General features: G+C 43.3%; 4 non-coding genes across 4 annotated transcripts; all 4 read right to left on the bottom strand.

Annotated features, from left to right (window-relative positions):
• Window positions 1-6,802: 6,802 nt before the first annotated feature.
• Window positions 6,803-6,876, bottom strand: TRNAI-AAU (transfer RNA isoleucine (anticodon AAU)). The gene has a single exon. It is a non-coding gene; the product is annotated as a tRNA-Ile (tRNA).
• A 7,258-nt stretch (window positions 6,877-14,134) lies between these two features.
• Window positions 14,135-14,208, bottom strand: TRNAI-AAU (transfer RNA isoleucine (anticodon AAU)). The gene has a single exon. It is a non-coding gene; the product is annotated as a tRNA-Ile (tRNA).
• Window positions 14,209-17,801: 3,593 nt separating this feature from the next.
• On the bottom strand, window positions 17,802-17,875 carry TRNAI-AAU (transfer RNA isoleucine (anticodon AAU)). The gene has a single exon. It is a non-coding gene; the product is annotated as a tRNA-Ile (tRNA).
• A 3,593-nt stretch (window positions 17,876-21,468) lies between these two features.
• TRNAI-AAU (transfer RNA isoleucine (anticodon AAU)) lies at window positions 21,469-21,542 on the bottom strand. The gene has a single exon. It is a non-coding gene; the product is annotated as a tRNA-Ile (tRNA).
• Between the last annotated feature and the right edge of the window lie 3,227 nt (window positions 21,543-24,769).

Here is a 24,769-nt window from a genome sequence, read left to right as displayed (position 1 = left end):
TACTGCGCCTTCCCATGTCTCTCCTGCCGACCACAGTGCAGGAAATCTGAGTTTGCATTTGCGCGAAGAGACGTACAACACAAGAAGGCGCGCTTTCGTGCGCCGGGCACCACCCGGCCTGTGCATTCCTCACTGTCGTGAGATCAGTTTACTCAGCAGAGCATGACGCTGCAATTGGTTAGTAGGGCAGGCCTGACCAGAATAGTATATTTGGGGTCATTTATTTGATTGCATTTTTAAAACAGTAACAGAACTTAACTGCAATGTTTAAATAGGTCTAGACATATTTAAACATTCTCAATTTAATAGAAGAATTGTGGACAATTCAGAGGGGAGGCACCAATGTTTTTTTTTCCCATTGGGTGGATGCGGCATTAAAGAGTTTGAAGACCACTTGTCTAAGTGGACACTAATACACCTGGATGCTCCTGAATTCTTCGCAACAGATGCCAGCAAACCTGGCTGGAGAGCTACTGTGTTGGAATGATCCTGTCGATTCAAGTGGTCTTTCCTAGAGAGTCGGAGGTCATGGAAATAGATGGAGTTGATGGTAATCTTCAGGGCTTTGAAGTTTTCCCATCATCATCTGTCTCAAAAAAATGTGCTAGTAATGACAGAGAATAAGGTAGCTGTCTTTTACATTAACCAACAGTGAAGCATGCATTCAAAATCCCTCAATGCAATAGCAGAACAATTGGGTTATTGGGCAGAGATCAACCTGTTGCACACGTCGCCAGTACACATCAAGGGCACCGACAATGTGATGGCAGACAGCTTGAGGTTTCCAAATTTGCTGGAGTTGACATTATCCAGGTCGTTGTTTTGAGAGATATGCCGAGAGTTTGTGAAACCCTTTCTGGATCTCTTTTCAAACAAGGACAATGCTCATCTTTGTCGATTCTGATCCAGGCTTCCGGAACAAGGAGCCTAGGTAGTGGACGTATTGGTGATAAAGTGGCTGAGAAGTCTCCTTTATACATTCCCCCACTTTTTATTGATCCAGATGGTTCTCTTCAAGTCTCAGCAGGGGGGAGGGAACTTTATTCTTGTGGGCCCATATTGGCCAGAGATGTCATGGTTTCCTCTTCTGAACCCCTGGCTCTTCTACCTCCTTGGGTACTGCTCAAGTGTATCTCTGTCAGAACGTCGTCCCTGACCTACTTGCTCCAACTCACTCTATCGCTTTGGAGGTTGAGAAGTCTGGACTGCTAGCAAAGGGTCTTTCCTCTTCCTTAGTGGAGTTAATTCAGCACTCCAGCAGGCCTTCTACTTCGAAGTCTTACTCAAAGAACTGGAAGTCTTTTGAGACGTGATGTTCTGCTCATGATCTTTTGGCACCTACCTGTAGTTTGTCTGCTATTTTGCATTTTCTTCTGAATGGATTTCACTTGAATCTCTTTCCACTCTGAAAGCTCATTGCTTTGCGATAAAGGTTTTTAGGGACTTTTCTGTACCTTCGTCGATGTTACAGTCTTTGGTGTCTAGACTGTTCAGATCTTTTGTCAATTGTAAGACCAGTTGAAAAATCCCTTTTCTCCAACTCAGAATCTTCCTACTCTTTTATAGGCTTTGCAATTTTATCTCTTTGAGGATCTGGATACTGTAGACATAAAGATTGTTTCCTATAAAGTTATTTTCCTATTTCCTATCATCTTGCTGAGAACAATTGGGGAGCTGGGAGCCTTAAAATGCTGTCCTCTCTTCACTTGATACTTTAGAAGATGGGGTAACTTTAAGGCCTAGCCTTACCTTTGCTGCAAAGGTTAAGTCTATTTTTGATAGATCTTAGGAAATAATTCTTCCTTCTTTCATTCCCTCTCATTCCTCTCCGGAGGAACATTTTCTGAATACACTTGATGTTTAAAGAGCTCTTTTCATTTATGTCACCAGGCCTCTGCAGTTCAGGAAAACCGACTCCTTGTTTGTGACTTTTGGACAGCCTGGAAAAGACAAGAAGGTGACTTTTATGACTCTGAGTAGGTGGATTAAGTTGTCAATTTTTCTGGCTTTGCAAGGCTTTTTAGAATATCTTCCAGTTAAGGGATGGTCTACGAGAGGAATGGCCACCTCCTGGGTTGAATTCCAGTGCGTAACAATCTAGAAAATTCCTAGGGTGGCTACTTGGTCCTCAGAGCATACATTTGTCAAGCATTATGGCTTAATAATTTTTCTGTTTTGCATTTGAGTACCAATGTTTTGAACTCTGCATTACCCTTAGTCCATCTTGTCTTTGTCACAAACATTACATCCTGCCCACCTTCTCATCAGTCCTTTGGCAAGGGCTTGGCACCCAGGTTGGGTGCATGGGGCTAGAATTTAAGGATCCTCCTGTTCTTTCTTCCTGTTGGAAGGTGACATCACCCTACTTTGTAATGACTGTCACAAGGACGCAATGGACTAAGGCTAATGAAGATTACCAATAAGTAACCAACGCATCACCACTCTTTCTGAATTTGCGTGGCTCATTCCGCAGGACTTGTTCTTTGTATAATTCCTGGATTTTCAGAAGCCCTTTGATGGCAGCACCCCCACACTGAAAATTGTTTCAGCACCACTGTACAAGGGTCAGTTGTCATGCTCATCTGCGGCGTAAATTTGCATTGAAGTAGTCTAACTCCCCAGGCCTTGTCTTTTGCTCAATTTGCCTTTGTGAGTTTTCTCTCAATCACTGTCGACTTCCTTTGATCTTTCTTTCTTCTTTCACTTCACCTTCGCCTTCAGTGTATCTTTCGGCCCTCTTAAGAGACACCCCCCCTTGTAGCCACTTCTATACTTCTGTCACCTAATTATTTTCCTATCCTTTGCCCTGTAACGTTACTGATCCTAGCTATAGCATCACTATCCAGAATCTGTTCACCTGAGTTATGTTCCTCTTATCCCCACGCATCTAATAATCAGCTCTTGGTCTCCCTCCACCTCTCACGAGACATAGTCTGAGGCAGTGTCTCCATCTTGGAGAGACAATCCCTTGCACTTGTGTTGTTCTACTGGCACTGCCGGCTTGAGCTTTGGTCAGCAGTGGCAAAAGAAGGACTAATGGAAAGTGAACGAATACTGGAGCAACAGAGTGTATGGATTTATAAGAGCTTGATTAATTGAGAAAAAAAGAGTTTAGTTGAGAGAAAAAATGCAACCTGGCCCATACGGGGATCGAACCAGCAACCTTGGCGTTATTAGCACCACGCTCTAACCAACTGAGCTAACCGGCCATGAGTACTAAAGATATCCTTTTTCCATGTAATGCAGATAGATAGAAGAGTTGGTCTCACTATCGCAATTCCTTCAAACTTTTCTCCTTCCGCCCCCTGTCTGGATTACAATAACAAGAGCTGTGGAGTGCTGCACGCCAGCCTCAGTGCCTCTTCTTTTACTCAATCTCACTGTGTGCTGTGATATCTTTGTAACATCGCTTGTTGCCGGAAAAAAAGGAAAGGATGGATAGTATTTTTATTCTTTTACAACAAAACCCAAAATGCATCGGCTTGCTTGCTCATTAAGTTTACAAGGCCAGCTGCTTTTGAGATATTATAATTATAGTGGTTATTCGGTGTTGGAGGTAAGAGAGTTTTTTTTAGGTCTGGCCGTTCCTTCTGCTTCCAATTACTTTAGCTCTTGTCAACAAAGTAACAACAAAACATAGCCAACGGTTCGTTGCTCAAGCCTTCCCTACTGCGCCTTCCCATGTCTCTCCTGCCGACCACAGTGCAGGAAATCTGAGTTTGCATTTGCGCGAAGAGACGTACAACACAAGAAGGCGCGCTTTCGTGCGCCGGGCACCACCCGGCCTGTGCATTCCTCACTGTCGTGAGATCAGTTTACTCAGCAGAGCATGACGCTGCAATTGGTTAGTAGGGCAGGCCTGACCAGAATAGTATATTTGGGGTCATTTATTTGATTGCATTTTTAAAACAGTAACAGAACTTAACTGCAATGTTTAAATAGGTCTAGACATATTTAAACATTCTCAATTTAATAGAAGAATTGTGGACAATTCAGAGGGGAGGCACCAATGTTTTTTTTTCCCATTGGGTGGATGCGGCATTAAAGAGTTTGAAGACCACTTGTCTAAGTGGACACTAATACACCTGGATGCTCCTGAATTCTTCGCAACAGATGCCAGCAAACCTGGCTGGAGAGCTACTGTGTTGGAATGATCCTGTCGATTCAAGTGGTCTTTCCTAGAGAGTCGGAGGTCATGGAAATAGATGGAGTTGATGGTAATCTTCAGGGCTTTGAAGTTTTCCCATCATCATCTGTCTCAAAAAAATGTGCTAGTAATGACAGAGAATAAGGTAGCTGTCTTTTACATTAACCAACAGTGAAGCATGCATTCAAAATCCCTCAATGCAATAGCAGAACAATTGGGTTATTGGGCAGAGATCAACCTGTTGCACACGTCGCCAGTACACATCAAGGGCACCGACAATGTGATGGCAGACAGCTTGAGGTTTCCAAATTTGCTGGAGTTGACATTATCCAGGTCGTTGTTTTGAGAGATATGCCGAGAGTTTGTGAAACCCTTTCTGGATCTCTTTTCAAACAAGGACAATGCTCATCTTTGTCGATTCTGATCCAGGCTTCCGGAACAAGGAGCCTAGGTAGTGGACGTATTGGTGATAAAGTGGCTGAGAAGTCTCCTTTATACATTCCCCCACTTTTTATTGATCCAGATGGTTCTCTTCAAGTCTCAGCAGGGGGGAGGGAACTTTATTCTTGTGGGCCCATATTGGCCAGAGATGTCATGGTTTCCTCTTCTGAACCCCTGGCTCTTCTACCTCCTTGGGTACTGCTCAAGTGTATCTCTGTCAGAACGTCGTCCCTGACCTACTTGCTCCAACTCACTCTATCGCTTTGGAGGTTGAGAAGTCTGGACTGCTAGCAAAGGGTCTTTCCTCTTCCTTAGTGGAGTTAATTCAGCACTCCAGCAGGCCTTCTACTTCGAAGTCTTACTCAAAGAACTGGAAGTCTTTTGAGACGTGATGTTCTGCTCATGATCTTTTGGCACCTACCTGTAGTTTGTCTGCTATTTTGCATTTTCTTCTGAATGGATTTCACTTGAATCTCTTTCCACTCTGAAAGCTCATTGCTTTGCGATAAAGGTTTTTAGGGACTTTTCTGTACCTTCGTCGATGTTACAGTCTTTGGTGTCTAGACTGTTCAGATCTTTTGTCAATTGTAAGACCAGTTGAAAAATCCCTTTTCTCCAACTCAGAATCTTCCTACTCTTTTATAGGCTTTGCAATTTTATCTCTTTGAGGATCTGGATACTGTAGACATAAAGATTGTTTCCTATAAAGTTATTTTCCTATTTCCTATCATCTTGCTGAGAACAATTGGGGAGCTGGGAGCCTTAAAATGCTGTCCTCTCTTCACTTGATACTTTAGAAGATGGGGTAACTTTAAGGCCTAGCCTTACCTTTGCTGCAAAGGTTAAGTCTATTTTTGATAGATCTTAGGAAATAATTCTTCCTTCTTTCATTCCCTCTCCTTCCTCTCCGGAGGAACATTTTCTGAATACACTTGATGTTTAAAGAGCTCTTTTCATTTATGTCACCAGGCCTCTGCAGTTCAGAAAAACCGACTCCTTGTTTGTGACTTTTGGACAGCCTGGAAAAGACAAGAAGGTGACTTTTATGACTCTGAGTAGGTGGATTAAGTTGTCAACTTTTCTGGCTTTGCAAGGCTTTTTAGAATATCTTCCAGTTAAGGGATGGTCTACGAGAGGAATGGCCACCTCCTGGGTTGAATTCCAGTGAGTAACAATCTAGGAAATTCCTAGGGTGGCTACTTGGTCCTCAGAGCATACATTTGTCAAGCATTATGGCTTAATAATTTTTCTGTTTTGCATTTGAGTACCAATGTTTTGAACTCTGCATTACCCTTAGTCCATCTTGTCTTTGTCACAAACATTATATCCTGCCCACCTTCTCATCAGTCCTTTGGCAAGGGCTTGGCACCCAGGTTGAGTGCATGGGGCTAGAATTTAAGGATCCTCCTGTTCTTTCTTCCTGTTGGAAGGTGACATCACCCTACTTTGTAATGACTGTCACAAGGACGCAATGGACTAAGGCTAATGAAGATTACCAATAAGTAACCAACGCATCACCACTCTTTCTGAATGTGCGTGGCTCATTCCGCTGGACTTGTTCTTTGTATAATTCCTGGATTTTCAGAAGCCCTTTGATGGCAGCACCCCCACACTGAAAATTGTTTCAGCACCACTGTACAGGGGTCAGTTGTCATGCTCATCTGCGGCGTAAATTTGCATTGAAGTAGTCTAACTCCCCAGGCCTTGTCTTTTGCTCAATTTGCCTTTGTGAGTTTTCTCTCAATCACTGTCGACTTCCTTTGATCTTTCTTTCTTCTTTCACTTCACCTTCGCCTTCAGTGTATCTTTCGGCCCTCTTAAGAGACACACCCCCTTGTGGCCACTTCTATACTTCTGTCACCTAATTATTTTCCTATCCTTTCCCCTGTAACGTTGCTGATCCTAGCTATAGCATCACTATCCAGAATCTGTTCACCTGAGTTATGTTCCTCTTATCCCCACGCATCTAATAATCAGCTCTTGGTCTCCCTCCACCTCTCACGAGACATAGTCTGAGGCAGTGTCTCCATCTTGGAGAGACAATCCCTTGCACTTGTGTTGTTCTACTGGCGCTGCCGGCTTGAGCTTTGGTCAGCAGTGGCAAAAGAAGGACTAATGGAAAGTGAACGTATACTAGAGCAACAGAGTGTATGGATTTATAAGAGCTTGATTAAATGAGAAAAAAAGAGTTTAGTTGAGAGAAAAAATGCAACCTGGCCCGTATGGGGATCAAACCCACGACCCTGGCGTTATTAGCACCATGCTCTAACCAACTGAGCTAACTGGCCATGAGTACTACAGATATCCTTTTTCCATGTAATGCAGATAGATAGAAGAGCTGGTCTCCCTATCGCAATTCCTTCATACTTTTCTCCTTCCGCCCCCTGTCTAGATTACAATAACAAGAGCTGTGGAGTGCTGCACGCCAGCCTCTGTGCCTCTTCTTTCACTCAATCTCACTGTGTGCTGTGATATCTTTGTAACATCGCTTGTTGCCGTAAAAAAAGGAAAGGAGGGATAGTATTTTTATTCTTTTACAACAAAACCCAAAATGCATCGGCTTGCTTGGTCATTAAGTTTACAAGGCCAGCTGCTTTTGAGATATTATAATTATAGTGGTTATTCGGCGTTGGAGGTAAGAGAGTTTTTTTTAGGTCTGGCCGTTCCTTCTGCTTCAAATTACTTGAGCTCATGTCAACAAAGTAACAACAAAACATAGCCAACGGTTCGTTGCTCAAGCCTTCCCTACTGCGCCTTCCCATGTCTCTCCTGCCGACCACAGTGCAGGAAATCTGAGTTTGCATTTGCGCGAAGAGACGTACAACACAAGAAGGCGCGCTTTTGTGCGCCGGGGACCACGCGGCCTGTGCATTCCTCACTGTCGTGAGATCAGTTTACTCAGCAGAGCATGACGCTGCAATTGGTTAGTAGGGCAGGCCTGACCAGAATAGTATATTTGGGGTCATGTATTTGATTGCATTTTTAAAACAGTAACAGAACTTAACTGCAATGTTTAAATAGGTCTAGACATATTTAAACAGTGTCAATTTAATAGAAGAATTGTGGACAATTCAGAGGGGAGGCACCAATGTTTTTTTTTCCCATTGGGTGGATGCGGCATTAAAGAGTTTGAAGACCACTGGTCTAAGTGGACACTAATACACCTGGATGCTCCTGAATTCCTCGCAACAGATGCCAGCAAACCTGGCTGGAGAGCTACTGTGTTGGACTGATCCTGTCGATTCAAGTGGTCTTTCCTAGAGAGTCAGAGGTCATGGAAATAGATGGAGTTGATGGTAATCTTCAGGGCTTTGAAGTTTTCCCATCATCATCTGTCTCAAAAAAATGTGCTAGTAAAGACAGAGAATAAGGTAGCTGTCTTTTACATTAACCAACAGTGAAGCATGCATTCAAAATCCCTCAATGCAATAGCAGAACAATTGGGTTATTGGGCAGAGATCAACCTGTTGCACACGTCGGCAGTACACATCAAGGGCACCGACAATGTGATGGCAGACAGCTGGAGGTTTCCAAATTTGCTGGAGTTGACGTTATCCAGGTCGTTGTTTTGAGAGATATGCCGAGAGTTTGTGAAACCCTTTCTGGATCTCTTTTCAAACAAGGACAATGCTCATCTTTGTCGATTCTGATCCAGGCTTCCGGAACAAGGAGCCTAGGTAGTGGACGTATTGGTGATAAAGTGGCTGAGAAGTCTCCTTTATACATTCCCCCACTTTTTATTGATCCAGATGGTTCTCTTCAAGTCTCAGCAGGGGGGAGGGAACTTTATTCTTGTGGGCCCTTATTGGCCAGAGATGTCATGGTTTCCTCTTCTGAACCCCTGGCTCTTCTACCTCCTTGGGTACTGCTCAAGTGTGTCTCTCTCAGAACGTCATCCCTGACCTTCTTGCTCCAACTCACTCTATCGCTTTGGAGGTTGAGAAGTCTGGACTGCTAGCAAAGGGTCTTTCCTCTTCCTTAGTGGAGTTAATTCAGCACTCCAGCAGGCCTTCTACTTCGAAGTCTTACTCAAAGAACTGGAAGTCTTTTGAGACGTGATGTTCTGCTCATGATCTTTTGGCACCTACCTGTAGTTTGTCTGCTATTTTGCATTTTCTTCTGAATGGGTTTCACTTGAATCTCTTTCCACACTGAAAGCTCATTGCTTTGCGATAAAGGTTTTTAGGGACTTTTCTGTACCTTCGAAGATGTTACAATCTTTGGTGTCTAGACTGTTCTGATCTTTTGTCAATTGTAAGAACAGTTGAAAAATCCCTTTTCTCCAACTCAGAATCTTCCTACTCTTTTATAGGCTTTGCAATTTTATCTCTTTGAGGATCTGGATACTGTAGACATAAAGATTGTTTCCTATAAAGTTATTTTCCTATTTCCTATCACCTTGCTGAGAACAATTGGGGAGCTGGGAGCCTTAAAATGCTGTCCTCTCTTCATTTGATACCTTGGAAGATGGGGTAACTTTAAGGCCTAGCCTTACCTTTTCTGCAAAGGTTAAGTCTATTTTTGATAGATCTTAGGAAATAATTCTTCCTTCTTTCATTCCCTCTCCTTCCTCTCCGGAGGAATATTTTCTGAATACACTTGATGTTTAAAGAGCTCTTTTCATTTATGTCACCAGGCCTCTGCAGTTCAGGAAAACCGACTCCTTGTTTGTGACTTTTGGACAGCCTGGAAAAGACAAGAAGGTGACTTTTATGACTCTGAGTAGGTGGATTAAGTTGTCAATTTTTCTGGCTTTGCAAGGCTTTTTAGAATATCTTCCAGTTCAGGGATGGTCTACGAGAGGAATGGCCACCTCCTGGGTTGAATTCCAGTGAGTAACAATCTAGGAAATTCCTAGGGTGGCTACTTGGTCCTCAGAGCATACATTTGTCAAGCATTATGGCTTAATAATTTTTCTGTTTTGCATTTGAGTACCAATGTTTTGAACTCTGCATTACCCTTAGTCCATCTTGTCTTTGTCACAAACATTACATCCTGCCCACCTTCCCATCAGTCCTTTGGCAAGGGCTTGGCACCCAGGTTGGGTGCATGGGGCTAGCATTTAAGGATCCTCCTGTTCTTTCTTCCTGTTGGAAGGTGACATCACCTTACTTTGTAATGACTGTCACAAGGACGCAATGGACTAAGGCTAATGAAGATTACAAATAAGTAACCAACGCATCACCACTCTTTCTGAATGTGCGTGGCTCATTCCGCAGGACTAGTTCTTTGTATGATTCCTGGATTTTCAGAAGCCCTTTGATGGCAGCACCCCCACACTGAAAATTGTTTCAGCACCACTGTACAAGGGTCAGTTGTCATGCTCATCTGCGGCGTAAATTTGCTTTGAAGTAGTCTAACTCCCCAGGCCTTGTCTTTTGCTCAATTTGCCTTTGTGAGTTTTCTCTCAATCACTGTCGACTTCCTTTGATCTTTCTTTCTTCTTTCACTTCACCTTCGCCTTCAGTGTATCTTTCGGCCCTCTTAAGAGACACACCCCCTTGTAGCCACTTCTATACTTCTGTCACCTAATTATTTTCCTATCCTTTCCCCTGTAACGTTGCTGATCCTAGCTATAGCATCACTATCCAGAATCTGTTCACCTGAGTTATGTTCCTCTTATCCCCACGCATCTAATAATCAGCTCTTGGTCTCCCTCCACCTCTCACGAGACATAGTCTGAGGCAGTGTCTCCATCTTGGAGAGACAATCCCTTGCACTTGTGTTGTTCTACTGGCGCTGCCGGCTTGAGCTTTGGTCAGCAGTGGCAAAAGAAGGACTAATGGAAAGTGAACGTATACTGGAGCAACAGAGTGTATGGATTTATAAGAGCTTGATTAAATGAGAAAAAAAGAGTTTAGTTGAGAGAAAAAATGCAACCTGGCCCGTACGGGGATTGAACCCACGCCCTTGGCGTTATTAGCACCACGCTCTAACCAACTGAGGTAACCAGCCATGAGTACTAAAGATATCCTTTTTCCATGTAATGCAGATAGATAGAAGAGGTGGTGTCACTATCGCAATTCCTTCATACTTTTCTCCTTCCGCCCCCTGTCTGGATTACAATAACAAGAGCTGTGGAGTGCTGCACGCCAGCCTCAGTGCCTCTTCTTTCACTCAATCTCACTGTGTGCTGTGATATCTTTGTAACATCGCTTGTTGCCGGAAAAAAAGGAAAGGAGGGATAGTATTTTTATTCTTTTACAACAAAACCCAAAATGCACCGGCTTGCTTGGTCATTAAGTTTACAAGGCCAGCTGCTTTTGAGATATTATAATTATAGTGGTTATTCGGCGTTGGAGGTAAGAGAGTTTTTTTTAGGTCTGGCCGTTCCTTCTGCTTCAAATTACTTGAGCTCATGTCAACAAAGTAACAACAAAACATAGCCAACGGTTCGTTGCTCAAGCCTTCCCTACTGCGCCTTTCCATGTCTCTCCTGCCGACCACAGTGCAGGAAATCTGAGTTTGCATTTGCGCGAAGAGACGTACAACACAAGAAGGCGCGCTTTTGTGCGCCGGGCACCACCCGGCCTGTGCATTCCTCACTGTCATGAGATCAGTTTACTCAGCAGAGCATGACGCTGCAATTGGTTAGTAGGGCAGGCCTGACCAGAATAGTATATTTGGGGTCATGTATTTGATTGCATTTTTAAAACAGTAACAGAACTTAACTGCAATGTTTAAATAGGTCTAGACATATTTAAACAGTGTCAATTTAATAGAAGAATTGTGGACAATTCAGAGGGGAGGCACCAATGTTTTTTTTCCCCATTGGGTGGATGCGGCATTAAAGAGTTTGAAGACCACTGGTCTAAGTGGACACTAATATACCTGGATGCTCCTGAATCCTAGCAACAGATGCCAGCAAACCTGGCTGGAGAGCTACTGTGTTGGACTGATCCTGTCAATTCAAGTGGTCTTTCCTAGAGAGTCGGAGGTCATGGAAATAGATGGAGTTGATGGTAATCTACAGGGCTTTGAAGTTTTCCCATCATCATCTGTCTCAAAAAAATGTGCTAGTAAAGACAGAGAATAAGGTAGCTGTCTTTTACATTAACCAACAGTGAAACATGCATTCAAAATCCTTCAATGCAATAGCATAACAATTGGGTTATTGGGCAGAGATCAACCTGTTGCACACGTTGGCAGTACACATCAAGGGCACCGACAATGTGATGGCAGACAGCTGGAGGTTTCCAAATTTGCTGGAGTTGACGTTATCCAGGTCGTTGTTTTGAGAGATATGCAGAGAGTTTGTGAAACCCTTTCTGGATCTCTTTTCAAACAAGGACAATGCTCATCTTTGTCGATTCTGATCCAGGCTTCCGGAACAAGGAGCCTAGGTAGTGGACGTATTGGTGATAAAGTGGCTGAGAAGTCTCCGTTATACATTCCCCCACTTTTTATTGATCCAGATGGTTCTCTTCAAGTCTCAGCCGGGGGAGGGAACTTTATTCTTGTGGGCCCTTATTGGCCAGAGATGTCATGGTTTCCTCTTCTGAACCCCTGGCTCTTCTACCTCCTTGAGTACTGCTCAAGTGTGTCTCTGTCAGAACGTCGTCCCTGACCTTCTTGCTCCAACTCACTCTATCGCTTTGGAGGTTGAGAAGTCTGGACTGCTAGCAAAGGGACTTTCCTCTTCCTTAGTGGAGTTAATTCAGCACTCCAGCAGGCCTTCTACTTCGAAGTCTTACTCAAAGAACTGGAAGCCTTTGGAGACGTGATGTTCTGCTCATGATCTTTTGGCACCTACCTGTAGTTTGTCTGCTATTTTGCATTTTCTTCTGAATGGGTTTCACTTGAATCTTTTTCCACTCTGAAAGCTCATTGGTTTGCGATAAAGGTTTTTAGGGACTTTTCTGTACCTTCGAAGATGTTACAATCTTTGGTGTCTAGACTGTTCTGATCTTTTGTCAATTGTAAGACCAGTTGAAAAATCCCTTTTCTCCAACTCAGAATCTTCCTACTCTTTTATAGGTTTTGCAATTTTATCTCTTTGAGGATCTGGATACTGTAGACATAAAGATTGTTTCCTATAAAGTTATTTTCCTATTTCCTATCACCTTGCTGAGAACAATTGGGGAGCTGGGAGCCTTAAAATGCTGTCCTCTCTTCATTTGATACTTTGGAAGATGGGGTAACTTTAAGGCCTAGCCTTACCTTTGCTGCAAAGGTTAAGTCTATTTTTGATAGATCTTAGGAAATAATTCTTCCTTCTTTCATTCCCTCTCCTTCCTCTCCGGAGGAACATTTGCTGAATACACTTGATGTTTAAAGAGCTCTTTTCATTCATGTCACCAGGCCTCTGCAGTTCAGGAAAACCGACTCCTTGTTTGTGACTTTTGGACAGCCTGGAAAAGACAAGAAGGTGACTTTTATGACTCTGAGTAGGTGGATTAAGTTGTCAATTTTTCTGGCTTTGCAAGGCTTTTTAGAATATCTTCCAATTCAGGGATGGTCTACGAGAGGAATGGCCACCTCCTGGGTTGAATTCCAGTGAGTAACAATCTAGGAAATTCCTAGGGTGGCTACTTGGTCCTCAGAGCATACATTTGTCAAGCATTATGGCTTAATAATTTTTCTGTTTTGCATTTGAGAACCAATGTTTTGAACTCTGCATTACCCTTAGTCCATCTTGTCTTTGTCACAAACATTACATCCTGCCCACCTTCCCATCAGTCCTTTGGCAAGGGCTTGACACCCAGGTTGGGTGCATGGGGCTAGCATTTAAGGATCCTCCTGTTCTTTCTTCCTGTTGGAAGGTGACATCACCTTACTTTGTAATGACTGTCACAAGGACGCAATGGACTAAGGCTAATGAAGATTACCAATAAGTAACCAACGCATCACCACTCTTTCTGAATGTGCGTGGCTCATTCCGCAGGACTAGTTCTTTGTATGATTCCTGGATTTTCAGAAGCCCTTTGATGGCAGCACCCCCACACTGAAAATTGTTTCAGCACCACTGTACAAGGGTCAGTTGTCATGCTCATCTGCGGCGTAAATTTGCATTGAAGTAGTCTAACTCCCCAGGCCTTGTCTTTTGCTCAATTTGCCTTTGTGAGGTTTCTCTCAATCACTGTCGACTTCCTTTGATCTTTCTTTTTTCTTTCACTTCACCTTCGCCTTCAGTGTATCTTTCGTCCCTCTTAAGAGACACACCCCCTTGTAGCTACTTCTATACTTCTGTCACCTAATTATTTTCCTATCCTTTCCCCTGTAACGTTGCTGATCCTAGCTATAGCATCACTATCCAGAATCTGTTCACCTGAGTTATGTTCCTCTTATCCCCACGCATCTAATAATCAGCTCTTGGTCTCCCTCCACCTCTCACGAGACATAGTCTGAGGCAGTGTCTCCATCTTGGAGAGACAATCCCTTGCACTTGTGTTGTTCTACTGGCGCTGCCGGCTTGAGCTTTGGTCAGCAGTGGCAAAAGAAGGACTAATGGAAAGTGAACGTATACTGGAGCAACAGAGTGTATGGAATTAGAAGAGCTTGATTAAATGAGAAAAAAAGAGTTTAGTTGAGAGAAAAAATGCAACCTGGCCCGTACGGGGATCAAACCCGTGACCTTGGCGTTATTAGCACCACGCTCTAACCAACTGAGCTAACCGGCCATGAGTACTATAGATATCCTTTTTCCATGAAATGCAGATAGATAGAAGAGTTGGTCTTACTATCGCAATTCCTTCATACTTTTCTCCTTCCGCCCCCTGTCTGGATTACAATAACAAGAGCTGTGGAGTGCTGCACGCCAGCCTCAGTGCCTCTTCTTTCACTCAATCTCACTGTGTGCTGTGATATCTTTGTAACATCGCTTGTTGCCGGAAAAAAAGGAAAGGATGGATAGTATTTTTATTCTTTTACAACAAAACCCAAAATGCATCGGCTTGCTTGGTCATTAAGTTTACAAGGCCAGCTGCTTTTGAGATATTATAATTATAGTGGTTATTCGGCGTTGGAGGTAAGAGAGTTTTTTTTAGGTCTGGCCGTTCCTTCTGCTTCCAATTACTTTAGCTCTTGTCAACAAAGTAACAACAAAACATAGCCAACGGTTCGTTGCTCAAGCCTTCCCTACTGCGCCTTCCCATGTCTCTCCTGCCGACCACAGTGCAGGAAATCTGAGTTTGCATTTGTGCGAAGAGACGTACAACACAAGAAGGCGCGCTTTTGTGCGCCGGGCACCACCCGGCCTGTGCATTCCTCACTGTCGTGAGATCAGTTTACTCAGCAGAGCATGACGCTGCAATTGGTTAGTAGGGCAGGCCTGACCAGAATAGTATATTTGGGGTCATTTATTTGATTGCATTTTTAAAACAGTAACAGAACTTAACTGCAATGTTTAAATAGGTCTAGACATATTTAAACAGTGTCAATTTAATAGAAGAATTGTGGACAATTCAGAGGGGAGGCACCAATGTTTTTTTTTCCCATTGGGTGGATGCGGCATTAAAGAGTTTGAAGACCACTTGTCTAAGTGGACACTAATACACCTGGATGCTCCTGAATTCTTCGCAACAGATGCCAGCAAACCTGGCTGGAGAGCTACTGTGTTGGACTGATCCTGTCGATTCAAGTGGTCTTTCCTAGAGAGTCGGAGGTCATGGAAATAGATGGAGTTGTTGGTAATCTTCAGGGCTTTGAAGTTTTCCCATCATCATCTGTCTCAAAAAAATGTGCTAGTAATGACAGAGAATAAGGTAGCTGTCTTTTACATTAACCAACAGTGAAGCATGCATTCAAAATCCCTCAATGCAATAGCAGAACAATTGGGTTATTGGGCAGAGATCAACCTGTTGCACACGTCGGCAGTACACATCAAGGGCACCGACAATGTGATGGCAGACAGCTTGAGGTTTCCAAATTTGCTGGAGTTGACATTATCCAGGTCGTTGTTTTGAGAGATATGCCGAGAGTTTGTGAAACCCTTTCTGGATCTCTTTTCAAACAAGGACAATGCTCATCTTTGTCGATTCTGATCCAGGCTTCCGGAACAAGGAGCCTAGGTAGTGGACGTATTGGTGATAAAGTGGCTGAGAAGTCTCCTTTATACATTCCCCCACTTTTTATTGATCCAGATGGTTCTCTTCAAGTCTCAGCAGGGGGGAGGGAACTTTATTCTTGTGGGCCCTTATTGGCCAGAGATGTCATGGTTTCCTCTTCTGAACCCCTGGCTCTTCTACCTCCTTGGGTACTGCTCAAGTGTGTCTCTCTCAGAACGTCGTCCCTGACCTACTTGCTCCAACTCACTCTATCGCTTTGGAGGTTGAGAAGTCTGGACTGCTAGCAAAGGGTCTTTCCTCTTCCTTAGTGGAGTTAATTCAGCACTCCAGCAGGCCTTCTACTTCGAAGTCTTACTCAAAGAACTGGAAGTCTTTTGAGACGTGATGTTCTGCTCATGATCTTTTGGCACCTACCTGTAGTTTGTCTGCTATTTTGCATTTTCTTCTGAATGGGTTTCACTTGAATCTCTTTCCACTCTGAAAGCTCATTGCTTTGCGATAAAGGTTTTTAGGGACTTTTCTGTACCTTCGAAGATGTTACAATCCTTGGTGTCTAGACTGTTCTGATCTTTTGTCAATTCTAAGACCAGTTGAAAAATCCCTTTTCTCCAACTCAGAATCTTCCTACTCTTTTATAGGCTTTGCAATTTTATCTCTTTGAGGATCTGGATACTGTAGACATAAAGCTTGTTTCCTATAAAGTTATTTTCCTATTTCCTATCATCTTGCTGAGAACAATTGGGGAGCTGGGAGCCTTAAAATGCTGTCCTCTCTTCATTTGATACTTTGGAAGATGGGGTAACTTTAAGGCCTAGCCTTACCTTTGCTGCAAAGGTTAAGTCTATTTTTGATAGATCTTAGGAAATAATTCTTCCTTCTTTCATTCCCTCTCCTTCCTCTCCGGAGGAATATTTTCTGAATACACTTGATGTTTAAAGAGCTCTTTTCATTTATGTCACCAGGCCTCTGCAGTTCAGGAAAACCGACTCCTTATTTGTGACTTTTGGACAGCCTGGAAAAGACAAGAAGGTGACTTTTATGACTCTGAGTAGGTGGATTAAGTTGTCAATTTTTCTGGCTTTGCAAGGCTTTTTAGAATATCTTCCAGTTCAGGGATGGTGTACGAGAGGAATGGCCACCTCCTGGGTTGAATTCCAGTGAGTAACAATCTAGGAAATTCCTAGGGTGGCTACTTGGTCCTCAGAGCATACATTTGTCAAGCATTATGGCTTAATAATTTTTCTGTTTTGCATTTGAGTACCAATGTTTTGAACTCTGCATTACCCTTAGTCCATCTTGTCTTTGTCACAAACATTACATCCTGCCCACCTTCCCATCAGTCCTTTGGCAAGGGCTTGGCACCCAGGTTGGGTGCATGGGGCTAGCATTTAAGGACCCTCCTGTTCTTTCTTCCTGTTGGAAGGTGACATCACCTTACTTTGTAATGACTGTCACAAGGACGCAATGGACTAAGGCTAATGAAGATTACCAATAAGTAACCAACGCATCACCACTCTTTCTGAATGTGCGTGGCTCATTCCGCAGGACTAGTTCTTTGTATGATTCCTGGATTTTCAGAAGCCCTTTGATGGCAGCACCCCCACACTGAAAATTGTTTCAGCACCACTGTACAAGGGTCAGTTGTCATGCTCATCTGCGGCGTAAATTTGCATTGAAGTAGTCTAACTCCCCAGGCCTTGTCTTTTGCTCAATTTGCCTTTGTGAGTTTTCTCTCAATCACTGTCGACTTCCTTTGATCTTTCTTTCTTCTTTCACTTCACCTTCGCCTTCAGTGTATCTTTCGGCCCTCTTAAGAGACACACCCCCTTGTAGCCACTTCTATACTTCTGTCACCTAATTATTTTCCTATCCTTTCCCCTGTAACGTTGCTGATCCTAGCTATAGCATCACTATCCAGAATCTGTTCACCTGAGTTATGTTCCTCTTATCCCCACGCATCTAATAATCAGCTCTTGGTCTCCCTCCACCTCTCACGAGACATAGTCTGAGGCAGTGTCTCCATCTTGGAGAGACAATCCCTTGCACTTGTGTTGTTCTACTGGCGCTGCCGGCTTGAGCTTTGGTCAGCAGTGGCAAAAGAAGGACTAATGGAAAGTGAACGTATACTGGAGCAACAGAGTGTATGGAATTAGAAGAGCTTGATTAAATGAGAAAAAAAGAGTTTAGTTGAGAGAAAAAATGCAACCTGGCCCGTACGGGGATCAAACCTGTGACCTTGGCGTTATTAGCACCACGCTCTAACCAACTGAGCTAACCGGCCATGAGTACTATAGATATCCTTTTTCCATGAAATGCAGATAGATAGAAGAGTTGGTCTTACTATCGCAATTCCTTCATACTTTTCTCCTTCCGCCCCCTGTCTGGATTACAATAACAAGAGCTGTGGAGTGCTGCACGCCAGCCTCAGTGCCTCTTCTTTCACTCAATCTCACTGTGTGCTGTGATATCTTTGTAACATCGCTTGTTGCCGGAAAAAAAGGAAAGGATGGATAGTATTTTTATTCTTTTACAACAAAACCCAAAATGCATCGGCTTGCTTGGTCATTAAGTTTACAAGGCCAGCTGCTTTTGAGATATTATAATTATAGTGGTTATTCGGCGTTGGAGGAAAGAGAGTTTTTTTTAGGTCTGGCCGTTCCTTCTGCTTCCAATTACTTTAGCTCTTGTCAACAAAGTAACAACAAAACATAGCCAACGGTTCGTTGCTCAAGCCTTCCCTACTGCGCCTTCCCATGTCTCTCCTGCCGACCACAGTGCAGGAAATCTGAGTTTGCATTTGTGCGAAGAGACGTACAACACAAGAAGGCGCGCTTTTGTGCGCCGGGCACCACCCGGCCTGTGCATTCCTCACTGTCGTGAGATCAGTTTACTCAGCAGAGCATGACGCTGCAATTGGTTAGTAGGGCAGGCCTGACCAGAATAGTATATTTGGGGTCATTTATTTGATTGCATTTTTAAAACAGTAACAGAACTTAACTGCAATGTTTAAATAGGTCTAGACATATTTAAACAGTGTCAATTTAATAGAAGAATTGTGGACAATTCAGAGGGGAGGCACCAATGTTTTTTTTTCCCATTGGGTGGATGCGGCATTAAAGAGTTTGAAGACCACTTGTCTAAGTGGACACTAATACACCTGGATGCTCCTGAATTCTTCGCAACAGATGCCAGCAAACCTGGCTGGAGAGCTACTGTGTTGGACTGATCCTGTCGATTCAAGTGGTCTTTCCTAGAGAGTCGGAGGTCATGGAAATAGATGGAGTTGTTGGTAATCTTCAGGGCTTTGAAGTTTTCCCATCATCATCTGTCTCAAAAAAATGTGCTAGTAATGACAGAGAATAAGGTAGCTGTCTTTTACATTAACCAACAGTGAAGCATGCATTCAAAATCCCTCAATGCAATAGCAGAACAATTGGGTTATTGGGCAGAGATCAACCTGTTGCACACGTCGGCAGTACACATCAAGGGCACCGACAATGTGATGGCAGACAGCTTGAGGTTTCCAAATTTGCTGGAGTTGACATTATCCAGGTCGTTGTTTTGAGAGATATGCCGAGAGTTTGTGAAACCCTTTCTGGATCTCTTTTCAAACAAGGACAATGCTCATCTTTGTCGATTCTGATCCAGGCTTCCGGAACAAGGAGCCTAGGTAGTGGACGTATTGGTGATAAAGTGGCTGAGAAGTCTCCTTTATACATTCCCCCACTTTTTATTGATCCAGATGGTTCTCTTCAAGTCTCAGCAGGGGGGAGGGAACTTTATTCTTGTGGGCCCTTATTGGCCAGAGATGTCATGGTTTCCTCTTCTGAACCCCTGGCTCTTCTACCTCCTTGGGTACTGCTCAAGTGTGTCTCTCTCAGAACGTCGTCCCTGACCTACTTGCTCCAACTCACTCTATCGCTTTGGAGGTTGAGAAGTCTGGACTGCTAGCAAAGGGTCTTTCCTCTTCCTTAGTGGAGTTAATTCAGCACTCCAGCAGGCCTTCTACTTCGAAGTCTTACTCAAAGAACTGGAAGTCTTTTGAGACGTGATGTTCTGCTCATGATCTTTTGGCACCTACCTGTAGTTTGTCTGCTATTTTGCATTTTCTTCTGAATGGGTTTCACTTGAATCTCTTTCCACTCTGAAAGCTCATTGCTTTGCGATAAAGGTTTTTAGGGACTTTTCTGTACCTTCGAAGATGTTACAATCCTTGGTGTCTAGACTGTTCTGATCTTTTGTCAATTGTAAGACCAGTTGAAAAATCCCTTTTCTCCAACTCAGAATCTTCCTACTCTTTTATAGGCTTTGCAATTTTATCTCTTTGAGGATCTGGATACTGTAGACATAAAGATTGTTTCCTATAAAGTTATTTTCCTATTTCCTATCATCTTGCTGAGAACAATTGGGGAGCTGGGAGCCTTAAAATGCTGTCCTCTCTTCATTTGATACTTTGGAAGATGGGGTAACTTTAAGGCCTAGCCTTACCTTTGCTGCAAAGGTTAAGTCTATTTTTGATAGATCTTAGGAAATAATTCTTCCTTCTTTCATTCCCTCTCCTTCCTCTCCGGAGGAATATTTTCTGAATACACTTGATGTTTAAAGAGCTCTTTTCATTTATGTCACCAGGCCTCTGCAGTTCAGGAAAACCCACTCCTTATTTGTGACTTTTGGACAGCCTGGAAAAGACAAGAAGGTGACTTTTATGACTCTGAGTAGGTGGATTAAGTTGTCAATTTTTCTGGCTTTGCAAGGCTTTTTAGAATATCTTCCAGTTCAGGGATGGTGTACGAGAGGAATGGCCACCTCCTGGGTTGAATTCCAGTGAGTAACAATCTAGGAAATTCCTAGGGTGGCTACTTGGTCCTCAGAGCATACATTTGTCAAGCATTATGGCTTAATAATTTTTCTGTTTTGCATTTGAGTACCAATGTTTTGAACTCTGCATTACCCTTAGTCCATCTTGTCTTTGTCACAAACATTACATCCTGCCCACCTTCCCATCAGTCCTTTGGCAAGGGCTTGGCACCCAGGTTGGGTGCATGGGGCTAGCATTTAAGGACCCTCCTGTTCTTTCTTCCTGTTGGAAGGTGACATCACCTTACTTTGTAATGACTGTCACAAGGACGCAATGGACTAAGGCTAATGAAGATTACCAATAAGTAACCAACGCATCACCACTCTTTCTGAATGTGCGTGGCTCATTCCGCAGGACTAGTTCTTTGTATGATTCCTGGATTTTCAGAAGCCCTTTGATGGCAGCACCCCCACACTGAAAATTGTTTCAGCACCACTGTACAAGGGTCAGTTGTCATGCTCATCTGCAGCGTAAATTTGAATTGAAGTAGTCTAACTCCCCAGGCCTTGTCTTTTGCTCAATTTGCCTTTGTGAGTTTTCTCTCAATCACTGTCGACTTCCTTTGATCTTTCTTTCTTCTTTCACTTCACCTTCGCCTTCAGTGTATCTTTCGGCCCTCTTAAGAGACACACCCCCTTGTAGCCACTTCTATACTTCTGTCACCTAATTATTTTCCTATCCTTTCCCCTGTAACGTTGCTGATCCTAGCTATAGCATCACTATCCAGAATCTGTTCACCTGAGTTATGTTCCTCTTATCCCCACGCATCTAATAATCAGCTCTTGGTCTCCCTCCACCTCTCACGAGACATAGTCTGAGGCAGTGTCTCAATCTTGGAGAGACAATCCCTTGCACTTGTGTTGTTCTACTGGCGCTGCCGGCTTGAGCTTTGGTCAGCAGTGGCAAAAGAAGGACTAATGGAAAGTGAACGTATACTGGAGCAACAGAGTGTATGGATTCATAAGAGCTTGATTAAATGATAAAAAAAGAGTTTAGTTGAGAGAAAAAATGCAACCTGGCCCGTACGGGGATTGAACCCACGACCTTGGCATTATTAGCACCACGCTCTAACCAACTGAGCTAACCAGCCATGAGTACTAAAGATATCCTTTTTCCATGTAATGCAGATAGATAGAAGAGGTGGTGTCACTATCGCAATTCCTTCATACTTTTCTCCTTCCGCCCCCTGTCTGGATTACAATAACAAGAGCTGTGGAGTGCTGCAAGCCAGCCTCAGTGCCTCTTCTTTCACTCAATCTCACTGTGTGCTGTGACATCTTTGTACCATCGCTTGTTGCCGGAAAAAAAGGAAAGGAGGGATAGTATTTTTATTCTTTTACAACAAAACCCAAAATGCATCGGCTTGCTTGCTCATTAAGTTTACAAGGCCAGCTGCTTTTGAGATATTATAATTATAGTGGTTATTCGGCGTTGGAGGTAAGAGAGTTTTTTTTAGGTCTGGCCGTTCCTTCTGCTTCAAATTACTTGAGCTCATGTCAACAAAGTAACAACAAAACATAGCCAACGGTTCGTTGCTCAAGCCTTCCCTACTGCGCCTTCCCATATCTCTCCTGCCGACCACAGTGCAGGAAATCTGAGTTTGCATTTGCGCGAAGAGACGTACAACACAAGAAGGCGCGCTTTTGTGCGCCGGGCACCACCCGGCCTGTGCATTCCTCACTGTCATGAGATCAGTTTACTCAGCAGAGCATGACGCTGCAATTGGTTAGTAGGGCAGGCCTGACCAGAATAGTATATTTGGGGTCATGTATTTGATTGCATTTTTAAAACAGTAACAGAACTTAACTGCAATGTTTAAATAGGTCTAGACATATTTAAACAGTGTCAATTTAATAGAAGAATTGTGGACAATTCAGAGGGGAGGCACCAATGTTTTTTTTTCCCATTGGGTGGATGCGGCATTAAAGAGTTTGAAGACCACTGGTCTAAGTGGACACTAATACACCTGGATGCTCCTGAATTCCTTGCAACAGATGCCAGCAAACCTGGCTGGAGAGCTACTGTGTTGGACTGATCCTGTCGATTCAAGTGGTCTTTCCTAGAGAGTCAGAGGTCATGGAAATAGATGGAGTTGATGGTAATCTTCAGGGCTTTGAAGTTTTCCCATCATCATCTGTCTCAAAAAATGTGCTAGTAAAGACAGAGAATAAGGTAGCTGTCTTTAACATTAACCAACAGTGAAGCATGCATTCAAAATCCCTCAATGCAATAGCAGAACAATTGGGTTATTGGGCAGAGATCAACCTGTTGCACACGTCGGCAGTACACATCAAGGGCACCGACAATGTGATGGCAGACAGCTGGAGGTTTCCAAATTTGATGGAGTTGACGTTATCCAGGTCGTTGTTTTGAGAGATATGCCGAGAGTTTGTGAAACCCTTTCTGGATCTCTTTTCAAACAAGGACAATGCTCATCTTTGTCGATTCTGATCCAGGCTTCCGGAACAAGGAGCCTAGGTAGTGGACGTATTGGTGATAAAGTGGCTGAGAAGTCTCCTTTATACATTCCCCCACTTTTTATTGATCCAGATGGTTCTCTTCAAGTCTCAGTAGGGGCGAGGGAACTTTATTCTTGTGGGCCCTTATTGGCCACAGATGTCATGGTTTCCTCTTCTGAACCCCTGGCTCTTCTACCTCCTTGGGTACTGCTCAAGTGTGTCTCTCTCAGAACGTCATCCCTGACCTTCTTCTCCAACTCACTCTATCGCTTTGGAGGTTGAGAAGTCTGGACTGCTAGCAAAGGGTCTTTCCTCTTCCTTAGTGGAGTTAATTCAGCACTCCAGCAGGCCTTCTACTTCGAAGTCTTACTCAAAGAATTGGAAGTCTTTTGAGACGTGATGTTCTGCTCATGATCTTTTGGCACCTACCTGTAGTTTGTCTGCTATTTTGCATTTTCTTCTGAATGGGTTTCACTTGAATCTCTTTCCACACTGAAAGCTCATTGCTTTGCGATAAAGGTTTTTAGGGACTTTTCTGTACCTTCGAAGATGTTACAATCTTTGGTGTCTAGACTGTTCTGATCTTTTGTCAATTGTAAGAACAGTTGAAAAATCCCTTTTCTCCAACTCAGAATCTTCCTACTCTTTTATAGGCTTTGCAATTTTATCTCTTTGAGGATCTGGATACTGTAGACATAAAGATTGTTTCCTATAAAGTTATTTTCCTATTTCCTATCACCTTGCTGAGAACAATTGGGGAGCTGGGAGCCTTAAAATGCTGTCCTCTCTTCATTTGATACTTTGGAAGATGGGGTAACTTTAAGGCCTAGCCTTACCTTTGCTGCAAAGGTTAAGTCTATTTTTGATAGATCTTAGGAAATAATTCTTCCTTCTTTCATTCCCTCTCCTTCCTCTCAGGAGGAATATTTTCTGAATACACTTGATGTTTAAAGAGCTCTTTTCATTTATGTCACCAGGCCTCTGCAGTTCAGGAAAACCGACTCCTTGTTTGTGACTTTTGGACAGCCTGGAAAAGATAAGAAGGTGACTTTTATGACTCTGAGATTGGTGGATTAAGTTGTCAATTTTTCTGGCTTTGCAAGGCTTTTTAGAATATCTTCCAGTTCAGGGATGGTCTACGAGAGGAATGGCCACCTCCTGGGTTGAATTCCAGTGAGTAACAATCTAGGAAATTCCTAGGGTGGCTACTTGGTCCTCAGAGCATACATTTGTCAAGCATTATGGCTTAATAATTTTTCTGTTTTGCATTTGAGTACCAATGTTTTGAACTCTGCATTACCCTTAGTCCATCTTGTCTTTGTCACAAACATAACATCCTGCCCACCTTCCCATCAGTCCTTTGGCAAGCGCTTGGCACCCAGGTTGGGTGCATGGGGCTAGCATTTAAGGATCCTCCTGTTCTTTCTTCCTGTTGGAAGGTGACATCACCTTACTTTGTAATGACTGTCACAAGGACGCAATGGACTAAGTCTAATGAAGATTACCAATAAGTAACCAACGCATCACCACTCTTTCTGAATGTGCGTGGCTCATTCCGCAGGACTAGTTCTTTGTATGATTCCTGGATTTTCAGAAGCCCTTTGATGGCAGCACCCCCACACTGAAAATTGTTTCAGCACCACTGTACAAGAGTCAGTTGTCATGCTCATCTGCGGCGTAAATTTGCATTGAAGTAGTCTAACTCCCAAGGCCTTGTCTTTTGCTCAATTTGCCTTTGTGAGTTTTCTCTCAATCACTGTCGACTTCCTTTGATCTTTCTTTCTTCTTTCACTTCACCTTCGCCTTCAGTGTATCTTTCGGCCCTCTTAAGAGACACACCCCTTTGTAGCCACTTCTA

The sequence above is a fragment of the Pleurodeles waltl genome, chromosome 12 (genome assembly GCF_031143425.1).
Source record: "Pleurodeles waltl isolate 20211129_DDA chromosome 12, aPleWal1.hap1.20221129, whole genome shotgun sequence".
NCBI lineage: Eukaryota > Metazoa > Chordata > Amphibia > Caudata > Salamandridae > Pleurodeles > Pleurodeles waltl.
The sequence above is the reverse complement of the archived record's forward strand: the minus strand, read 5'-3'. Positions and strand labels throughout refer to the sequence as shown.